This window comes from Mycetomoellerius zeteki, unplaced genomic scaffold (assembly GCF_001594055.1).
Source record: "Mycetomoellerius zeteki isolate Tzet28-1 unplaced genomic scaffold, Tzet1.0 scaffold145, whole genome shotgun sequence".
Taxonomy (NCBI): domain Eukaryota; kingdom Metazoa; phylum Arthropoda; class Insecta; order Hymenoptera; family Formicidae; genus Mycetomoellerius; species Mycetomoellerius zeteki.
The window spans coordinates 1,579,372-1,590,775 of NW_017256393.1; the positions used below are offsets into that span (position 1 = coordinate 1,579,372).

Here is an 11,404-nt window from a genome sequence, read left to right on the forward strand (position 1 = left end):
GTATTTAATTAACCAATCGAAAGAAAGAATTTTACAAACTGACTAATCAAAAAATATTTCGAAGCATTTGTATCAAGTGGACCGGTATTCAGATTTTAACCAATCACGTTAAATTGACAAATAAGTTTAAAATGTAAAGTGACTGTAAAAGTAACTGTTAAATTAGTTAATAGTCATTGGAAGAAATATAACTGAGTTAAGTTACAGTTATAGATGGAAAAAAGGAACTAAGTTAAGTTACAATTACAGAAAAAAAGTAACTGTAACTGTAACTTACAAGGAAAGGGACGCAACTGTCCCCCTCCGATTTTAATATGTTTTATGAGCTTTTAATATGTTATTCTCCAGACAAAAATAAGCGACACGTATTTTTTTATACGTGCCCATACGCACTTTTAGGGGGTGAAACACCCTTTAGAAATACAGTTCTGGCAATATTCACTTCGAAAGAGAAAAACTGATTTTCTTCTAAAGGGTGTTTCACCCCCTAAAAGTGCGTATGGGCATGTATAAAAAAATACGTGTCGCTTATTTTTGTCTGGAGAATAACATATTAAAAGCTCATTAAAATTGGAGGGGGACAGTTGCGTCCCTTTCCTTGTTAGTTACAAGTATAACTAGTTACTTTCCAACCTTGGTAATTACACATTTCGTTTCGGTTTCTGTTGAAAATGTAGCTACAAAATACGATTCACTTGATATTCATAATAGTAGTGTAATATCTTTTTTATCCAATATTTATCGTTCAAATGACGCATTAATTTTTCAGATAATGTTCAGACCTCATCTATACGTTTTTTGATTCGACGTTTGAGAAATTAAAACTGGTCGTCCATTTTTTCGTAATCGGGAAAATCATCGTCGATTCCATGGGAAGCGGTGAGTGAAAAAGCTTATCTCTATTATATTAAATATAATACTAACTACACGAAATGAGGTCGTCAACCTATTTTAACGATACTGCTTGTCGCGTGTACAATATAAGCTATGATGGTGGCAGCAAATATTTACGGACGATGTTTGTCGGTTCGTGTGTGCGTGAATACGGATGTGTGCGTGCATACGTGTGTCGTCTACGACGAAATTATCCGACGATGACGACGAGGGGAGGGGAAGGAAGAATATTAAGTTCTGTCGAAGCAGCGGGATAACCGCAACTGCTATTAAATATTGCGGATTATGTCCGCTCGAGAAATTCGCGAGAGGCTGAAACGCATTTCGCGCGGCAACGTTAACTCATTCGGGATCCGTGCGAATTGTAATAATAATGGCAGTTTCGACGCTGGTGAGTAAATAAATGCCGCAGCTGTCGCTTTAACGTTAATATTTCGTACATCGTTTATTCGCAGATGCCGTGTACGTTTTTTTACTCAAAATATTATAAGCATTTTGATACGTCAAGCGAAACGGGTTCTGTAGATAACCGCGAAATATTTCTTTCGTCATATTGATCGGTTTGCTTTAATTAAAATATCGGTTATTTAATGTATGTTGATAATGACAAACTCAGTTATTCTTCTGCATAATTGTTTATGCTACGAGAATGCAATAATTTATTGTGGAATTGTAATTTATATAGCAAATCTTTTATTTACGTTATTAAGTAAATTATTCTTCATTGAAATAAATATTCGTCTCCCGCAGATTTTTTTGAGATAAGTAAGGTACTTAAAGATGACCGAAGTAACGTACTTAATGAAAGATGACCGAATTTTTATTTCTCTGCGACTTTGAGAATTTACTGTTGATATTGGATATGATGTGTTAACATATGTGATCCGTACTAATTTACAATCTTCAAGTTACGTATGCAAAGAGATAAAAAAATATTCGTACGAAAAAATTTATCTCGTTCTTCGTGTCCTTTCTTCTCTCTTGCATGCCAGACTGTCTACTTGGCCAGGTGTATCTTTTTGGCGGGATGGCGAGATTTTTGGCTCGTAATCAAGTTGAATGTTTTGGCTAGCCAGTGGCGGTACCGCCTTGTCTACCGCGCTTACGCGCGACAGATATAAAAAAAGAATCGTGTGCACGAGTTTGTGAACAGCGGAGAAAAGTAAAAGGGACTCATTTTATCTTTGTCCTATTGCGTAGCAGGAACGTGCACACGTAAAGCGAATGCCTTGTATTTAATCTATTGAATAATTTTCTTTTATTGATCCACAGAATTGCTTCTTATGTCTTACTTCAACGGTAATTATGGTCTGATTACGACAGGAATGATTGAACAGTTTCATTTCGTGTGTTCTTGAGGTTACTTAACAATGAATTTGTTTTGGAATCGATTATATTGATCGAATTTCCTGATGTATAATACATTAGAGAATGCTAATTTAAGAAATTAACAAATTCCTTATCTCTTTTCTGACATAACTTCGAAGCAAATTTTATGCGATTAATTTTTTTTATTTGGAATAATAAAGGATTGAAAATTGAGATTATATAATTGTTCAATATTTAAATTGGTATAATTAAAGTAATTTTTAATTGATATGGGCAGCAGAGAATATTGATCAGTGAGCGCTCAGTGATTCTTTAATATGATTGGTTTTTATCTTTAATTTTTTGCTAAATCTAAGTATAGTATAACTAATCATATTAAAAATTTATTGAGCACTCACTGATCAGTGAATCTTTAATGTTTGTTGAACGCAGCCATTATCATCAAACAGCTAAATCCGCCACTATTAAATTTATAAATTGCAGTTTCTACTATTAAATAATCAAATTTTAGTTTCACTGATTGTGAGTACAATCAATTTTACACTATCCTTTTATATATCGACATAGTATAGTAATAAAACGTTATCTTTTATTATTTACACGTGCATTTCTACGATTTGATCTAATTTTTAAAATAAATTTCTATTTAATTGATCAGTATTTGTGTATTTCTGAAGTTACACAAATGAATTAGAGAATATTAAATAACAGTATAATGTTGAATAGAGAAGTAGATATTGATAAATATGTCTCAGAATACAAATCTCATCTATTGAATTTATTATTCGAAATTGCTGGCAAGTTTTATTTGTGTCTGTGCATGTGAACGAATCTCGAAGCTTCCAGTGACATTTACAAATTTTACACAGGCCAGAAAAAGAATACTTAACATTCCACGAAACGCGAAATCGGATTCAAGGCAATCCATTCCTGCAATAAATTTTTAGTCTGCTCTCTTTTAACTTGCTTTAAGCTCATATATATCTGATAACATTTATTTTTATTCTAAAATCGAATCGAATGATCGAAATCCATTAGAAAAAATTAATGACTTTTAAAAAAACAATAAAAAGTATAATAGTTATTATAAATAGATAGTAGTTCATATTTATATTACGAAATTATAAAAAAATCATGTTTTTTCATTTATATAACTATTAAGAATATAATTATACAATCGTTAAGAAATAATTATTATTATAATTTTATCATTGCTAAAAAATTCATTATATAATTTATACGCGTACTTTAACTCATTATTAATTACTTGTAATAACTAAACTTAATTATCATCTAACTGAATTATTTGTTCCAACAAACTTAAATCCCAAAAGATTTCCGAACGCTTGTCCTTATCGAAAATCATCGGTAATACATTTTCTAACGTTTGGAAACTTTTTATTGCTCGTTTGAAAACATAAAACTTTTGTCGGTGGAATTTCATTTTTATCTACGAAAGTTTCCGATACAGCCTTCAGTGGTACACTCTCCGCAGAGAGTGGTCTTCCTCGTAAACTTGAATATATCGCAACAAGAAGAAAACGCTACATCGAAATTATTTCCGTTTGCTCTATAAAACTATAAAGTTTTGCGAAAATCGGGGAGGATCATGAGAGTTTCCTATTGCTCGATAAACGACGAATTCAAGAACTTCACGAGAAATTCACGAATTTCGAGAGGACGTTTAATATTTGACGTAAGTCGGAGACGATGACGATTCGGGAGTGTCATTGAAGTAGACGGGATACTTTATTTGCCTATACTTTCGACGTAGACGAGCAAACCTATGAGGTAGTCTTGACACGGTACTGTCTCAAGTCTACCGTCTGGCAGGAGTATTTCAAAGGAAACGGTGGGAAGACGAGATTTCGCTTCGTGAGAGAAGATAGAAGAAGAAACGGGCCGAGAGTGAGAGGGGCGAGAAGCTTTATTTTGTCTTGGCGAGGAGACACGTCCGGAGAGACGCGCCCGTAAACTCTCCGTTTGCCTCCTTGAGACGCACGCTCTGCTCACCCCTCGCGTCCTACGACCTGCCACCTTGTCGTATATTTTCGTTGTCCGGGCCCCATTTCTCTTCGCTCCGGCATCAACAAAATACGAAGGCCGATTTGCCGGAGTTTTACGTGTCAAAATGCGTTATCGTATTGGCGGCGCATCTGCGACGGCTGTTACATCACTTTTATTCCGATTCCGCATTTCCTCCCCTCCCTCGCGTGCTCCGCATCCGCTATCGAAGAGCTGTCGCGAGGAAGGATGTATCTGACACGTGCCGAAAGTTTCCTTGCATATTCGCATCTGTTCACGAAATTTTCGTTATGCGAAGATCATCGTTGAAATGTAGAAATAGGGCGATGGTGTTAAAAATTAGTAAAGTTAAATTATAGCAAGTGAAAATCGACCAAGAAGATCCATATATAAATGAGCGAGAAAAGTCATATTTGGTTAAAGTATAGATCTTGGTGCCTACACAGAAAGAACAGTTTTACTGAACTATTTAAAAATTTAATTAGATAAGATAAATATACCAGTTAGTTGACCAGTTAGTGGATATGATTCAATTATTGGACGAAATAATTTTAGATATTAAACTTATAGTATTTAATATTTAAATGTTAAGATTTTAAAGCGACTTAAATTTTAAATAAATTTATTTATAAAAATTTAATGAAACGAATTTATTTAGAGTCGCGTTGAAAGCTCAGTATTTAAAATTTTTGTCATTTTATCTAATAATTGGTTCATATCGATTAATTGGTTTTTACATTTATACCTTATAGATCTGAAAATAATTTTGTTGGATTATATACATATATAGTAATTATGTAAGATGCAGCTCTCAAGCTGATTGCTTGAATGTCAAAACTTTTTCTAGCATTGCTCATCACGTCTGAGTTTCCTACATAATTAATTTGATGATTCAATAAAATTATTTTCGAATTTGTAGCTATCTAAATGTTTAGATACTTTAGGCAAAATCGTTCTTTTTGTAATAATATTCTATTCTAATAATATTTTTATGTGAGCTAGAAACAATTTTCTAGTTCATTCTGTTATTAAAATTAAATTATTATTTGACATTGCAACATTAAATTATTATTTAATAGGATAATATGATTTGATGAGTTGTAAGCCATTGGTATTAAGACATCATCTGTTCATTATATAAACAGATCTAATCTGACTACATTTCATAGCTGTCCGTAAAATAAATTTATCTTGTCTCATTTCTTCTAAGATTTAAGGGAATGTTACGTGCCTCTTTGTGAGTCGTCGCGAATAAGAAGGGTGGATGATCGCAATTCAGGAGGGTCGGCGCGTCAGGAATCAACGGCGGAGTGGCCTCGTAAAAGCGACTAACAATGTTCAACGAGCCGTTGTGTTGTTGGTTCGGTGCACTCAGGTGAGAGGCCATTCCTCGCACGCGGCGCACGTCTAAATAAATCATCATTTCGGCAAAGTGCCGCTGCTCTGAATAAAACAGCGCACCGCGAAGTGCACGGTTTTAGGTCGGCTTAGTGGCGTTAACGGAGCGTACGAGGGCGCGCGCAAGAGCCGGTTTTCGTGGATTAATTAGCCATTCATAAGCCACCACCGAATCCACCGGCGCCATTTCCTGGAGCGCACCCTGCGCATATCGAACAGCAGGGTTCTGCCGTTGCAGGGAAATCGGAAAAAGAAAAGTTTGACCTATCACCCTTCGCGATAAATTATTAGGTTGAGCCCGGGCTTTCTCTGTGGTCGACCGGCGCGACGGTTAAGTTTTCACGACGATCAGGGATTCCCGTGTAACGATTCCACTCTTTTTCTCATGTCCACGTATGTACATGTACATATGTTACGAAGCTACAAAGCAGTATCTACTCCATGTGCTGGGACCACTTTCGAGAACGCGTCGACAAACGAATGAAGCCCTCTTTGCCGTCCTTTGCGTCATTCGCGAATAAATGCGTCCGTTGTGCAGAAAGCGACATGAAGTTTAGTATTTTGTTGCAGCGCTGCTTTAATGTAAAGGCTTGACATTCTGACTGAAAGCGACGGTGATGAATATTTGTACGACAAATATAATAATCACTTACGTATATATGATAATATGTTGGCCCTTTAGTTTCAATTAAGAATCAATTAATCTTTTCAGGATTCGATTTATGTCCATTTCATACCAATGAAGATTAACTTTGACCTTGGTTCAACTTATTCTTCATCTTTTTCTAATTTTCGTTTCTAACAATGTAATTTAATTTTAATAATCTCGGTTTAACTAATTCTTCATTTTTTTCTAAGAATTAGAAAAAAATGAAGAGTGAATTAAATCAAGATTAAAATTAATCTGCATTGGTAAAAACGAGTATTATGGAGATAAAGATTTAAAGAGAAATTTAAAGAGAAATACTCTTTATTGTTAAAACAATTTTGTCGCAATAATGGATGAGATGGAATTTAAGAATTCTGGAATATAGCATTTTTTAAATTGTAGGCTATCAAAATAATTGGAAGATGCGATTTTCATATGTCATTTCTTATTATTTTCAATTGTACTTCCTCATATTTTAATTGTATTCTTACTTTAACAGCAAAAATATGTCCTTGTGTTTGCGTGTCGCAAATAAAAGAAACTATTTCATACGTAATGGTTTGAAAGAATTAAATTCGTCGCCGTTTCAGAAATATGATATACGTGTGCGAGTCATAAAAGTACAGCGATAAAGAATAAATTTACCTTCTCTAAATGAATATCTTATCGGTGACAGTCGCGCTTGAAAGTTGTAACGACGCATAATCCTTGTTTTAATGTTACACTTACGCGTATAGATTCATAGATTTTTTTCTTTCGGATCTGGTGATAAGTCAAGTTACTTTATTGTACAGATATATTTTCTGTAGCAAATTTATATGTATATGTCCGATCGTCTTTTCTCTTGATTGCCAGACGGGGAAATATATTTAAACCACGTTTTGTGGTTGTAGCACAAGGGTAATATTTGAACTTCCGAGATGAGGATAATGATAAGCACGAGATCGATGTTATTTCCTGCTTAACTATTATTCTAGTCATTAATTTCACAACATCGTGTATTATCAATGTGTAATTCATTTCGAATTACTCAAATTACTCATTACTTATGAAGCACAAAATTCATCGATTGTAAAAACTTTAAATTATTGTATTGAATTACAATGGAAAATATCTATACTTTTAAAAAATATGTTATTAAAATGGTTAAAATCATTTTGGATTTTAATATTAAATTTACCATACTGCCAAAATCATTATTTCAACCATAGATATTTCAGTACAATTAAACTTCGAATTAAAATTCCATTGAGATTCTCGAATTATGGGACAAATAATACAATATTTTATTATTCATTTTTAATTTTGAAATTCAATTCACGGAGTACTTCTTATCTTTAATTTATTATAAATATAGGCTTTCTACAATAAGCTACTTTATTTAAGCTAAATCTTAAGCCGTAAGAAATTGACCAATCATAGTCGATTACTTTTCTCACGTTGGATTGTAATTGGTCAATTTCTTACGGCTTAAAACTTAAAGCTTATATAATGGCTTAATGTAGAAAGCCCATTACTATAAATGCTCCAAAATGATTTTATTTTTACTAAAAACAATATTTCTAAAATAATACTATACTATACTGTAAATAATATAATATAACTGTAATAGAATTAAAAAAATATTGTGTGTGAATTATTTTAATAATTCTGTCTCTTCTATCACATCATCTTATTTATTAACTACGTTTTGGTTTATAAGCAGGCAATGATTTATTTATTTTCATCAGTTATATTTCATAAACAAAATTTCAATATAAATAAATAATTGCGTTATATTATATTGTAAATTAATTTATGTGATTACTGAGCATGATTACTTATATCTCTCGTAAAAGGGTAACATCGGGAAACCGCGCAATGAAGAATGATTTGGTACGTAGGTGGCGTAAACGTGAGAAAATTGGACGACAGTTGGTTGTGGGCTTAATTACAATTTTCATGGAACAATACTACTGTGTATCCTCGTGCGAAAACCGTGGCCGACTGTATTTCCGGGCGTGAAACCGGGCGCAGTTACGCGGTTACGCCATAGACACAGTAGACTCCTTCGTCGTGGAACCATTTCGTGAGTACACTTTCGACTATTACTGTCCGTTTGTACGGAGGGTAACCGCACGCCATCCGGGCGTTTATGCATCCACATGCAGTCGTAATATTTGTTAGGTGTTAGCAGAACAATACGAATACGTTCAAGTTGGGAAGTTTCACTTGCGCCCATGTGACATTATATTACATTTCGTAACACATGGCAACGCGCGGTCTTTGTGTACATCGTATACATCAACATTTAAACTTTCTATCGCATATTACAAATTATTGACTCTAAAACAAAACGCGACGCAACAGTCGTATATATTATAAATTATATTATATTGTAAAAGTTCAAGTATGTGCACCCGTAATATCGCAGCATAATAGACACAAAGTCTCTTTATTAAGCAGAAACACGTTTTACGTGACACGGTCGCTCGTTGCGGGCGCCCTTTATATTGCGCTACACGATATTTCAGAACTGAATCACGCAACGCTCGCACTGTAAACAGGGGTTGCTGGTGGCGGGTAACAGCAAAGACGAGGCAAGTACTTTGAACCGTTCGCTCGCGACGATTCGATTACAACCGGGTTAGAAATGGGGCACGTGGCTTAGACGTTAAACGCCACCTAGGTCGACTAAACCGACGAATCGCGGTTTTCCTGCACGGTATATGGAAGAGAGCCGTATAGCGTATAGTGTATTTGCAGAGCGAGAGCGCGCGAGAGCGAGAGAGAGAGGGGGGAGGGGGAAGGTAGAAGACGGATAGACAGTTCCTTCCCCGGGATGTAGAATCTTGTCGCTCCAACAGTAAACCGTCTCTGCGAGCGACACGTTGAATTCAGCCGGCTTTGCATTCATGTACATTGGTAACGATGTCGCTACAAATACTATTAGAAAATTGAGCTGCTTCATGAATTCCCGAGATTCACGCGTCCACGAGAAAGTTTACCGGCGTAAATGGCGAATTCTCATCGATAACGATATGTCGGGACTCGTTGAAACGCGCTTCTGTTAACTCGTACGATATTCTTTAGCAGACAATATGTGTCACGAAGAGGATTCGACTACGCGCTACATAAATGGATTGCATGTCTCCAATTGCAACGCTTGTTACTTATTTATACCGACTCCTGCGATCAATTCATTTAGCATAATGTTGCTCCCTATTTCATACCGCACCACGCTTTTTCCGTAGAATTTTATTATGTGACCGCAAGATTGGAGATTATTTTAAGACATACGAAGGGAATGAAAAAATAATTGCACGAAATAAAGAGGATAGCAATAGTGAGAGAAAATAGCACATTATGAAGGTCGTGTTTGAAAAGTTTTGAGCCTCAACATGAAGATGATATTACTCGTCAAAACCATTTTTGGTACTACAAATCGTACTACAATCGTACATGCTTTGAAAGATACCTGTGAAAATTGTAGCCATTGTGGATGCTCAGTTGTTGTTTGACAGTCATTTGTGCCAGTCGATGTCAGTGATTTTGTAAAAATGGAAAAAATCGAATATACATTTCCAAGGCTCTGTTGTCGGTTTAAGCGAAACGAGTCAAATTTTTTGCGTCGATTAATAACTGTTGATGAAACTTGGATTCACCACTTCACTCCTGAGACGAAGAAACAGTCAAAACAGTGAATTACATCCGTAGAAGCGTTGCAGAGCAAAACGTCAACTATCATTTGAATGGGTTAAGGGATGGGAGCATCGCTGGGAAAAGTGTATCGACTTAAAAGGAGATTATGTTGAAAAATAAAACTGAATTTGACCAAAAAAATACTTGTTTCTATGTTAGGCTCAAAACTTTTCGAACGACCCTCGCATACATCGCTTTTTGACAGCGTCAATTTAATTTCAACTTGATTTCAATATCTAATTTAAAGATTCATATATTGTAAAATTTAACAAGCTGCAGTTGTTCTAAGTTGATTAATTTCATAATGTCAAATTATAAATATAAAGTATTGTCTCCGATAAAATTGCATCGCTCCCGAGAGCTGATCGATCTGCTACACGATTGCACAGTGTCCTCTGCTTTATAGAGGACACCGGCGCATACAATTTACATCCCTCTGAAAATTTATGTTGTGCGCGCCCTATTTTATCTGATGGAACAGATGTAGCGCAAACGTAAGCGAATTCGCGATCTCCCTTTCCTAGCGTGCGAGAATATGGCTCTGCACCTAGAAAATGTATCATGCCGAGACATTATGTGTCGCGGGAAGTTTGAAAGAATGGCATTAGAAAATTTCAGTCTCTCACGTAACTTTCTACAGAAGTCGAGACGGTACACAGGGATGTAACCGGTAGGACTGCGTCCTCAATCTTCTTATGTGCACTTTCATTCGATCAGCGTAGCCGCAAGCTTAATCTTCCCTGTGAGTTTTCTCACCGTGAAAACGGAAAGCACGGGTAACGACGGGACATACATTACGAACCATCGTCTCGTCCCGCACTACATTGTACTTCATGGGAAATATTTCACATCCGCCGTATATTATCGCTACATCGTCGCTATCACCGCCGTAGAAATAATATCATAAATCCTGGGATTCGTGGAAATTCCCCGCGGAATTCTATGCACATCGTTGAATCTTTCAAAAATAACGTCTGCTTTTGTAAGTTTGTATATCTAGATTTGTTTTCTTGATATATTGGCATTTAATTCTATGAAATAGAATGTAAATTAATCGTATCGTGTACTGTATAAAGATGAGATTTAACTATATATTGAAAACATAACACATGTGAAAGAAAATATCATTTTAAAAATTAAACTATGAATTTTTTGAAAGGAATTTTATTTTAGATAAAAATTTTTATGAATTTTGAATTTTGAAAAAAGACCAGGAAAAAGTCTCACTTAATGGTTAAATCCTTATTAAAGCTTTATTTGCTTTTTGGTTGGCTTATTACGTTTAACTTGCTTTATATCATCATCATGAGAAATAAGTGAATAAAAAAATCAACGAACACATGAATTATTATACATTGTCGCCTTAATACATCGCGGTATACAATATTGTCGGTCCTGCGCGTTTCTTTATGCGTCGCTTATGGAGTC

The 11,404-nt window shown here is 35.1% G+C and overlaps 1 long non-coding RNA gene across 1 annotated transcript; it reads right to left on the reverse strand.

Annotated features, from left to right (window-relative positions):
- Positions 1-7,733: 7,733 nt before the first annotated feature.
- Positions 7,734-11,096, reverse strand: LOC108732110 (uncharacterized). The gene is made up of 3 exons (XR_001937051.1): positions 11,086-11,096; positions 10,011-10,015; positions 7,734-7,811 (listed from the first exon to the last, which is right to left on the reverse strand). It is a non-coding gene; the product is annotated as an uncharacterized lncRNA (long non-coding RNA).
- Between the last annotated feature and the right edge of the window lie 308 nt (positions 11,097-11,404).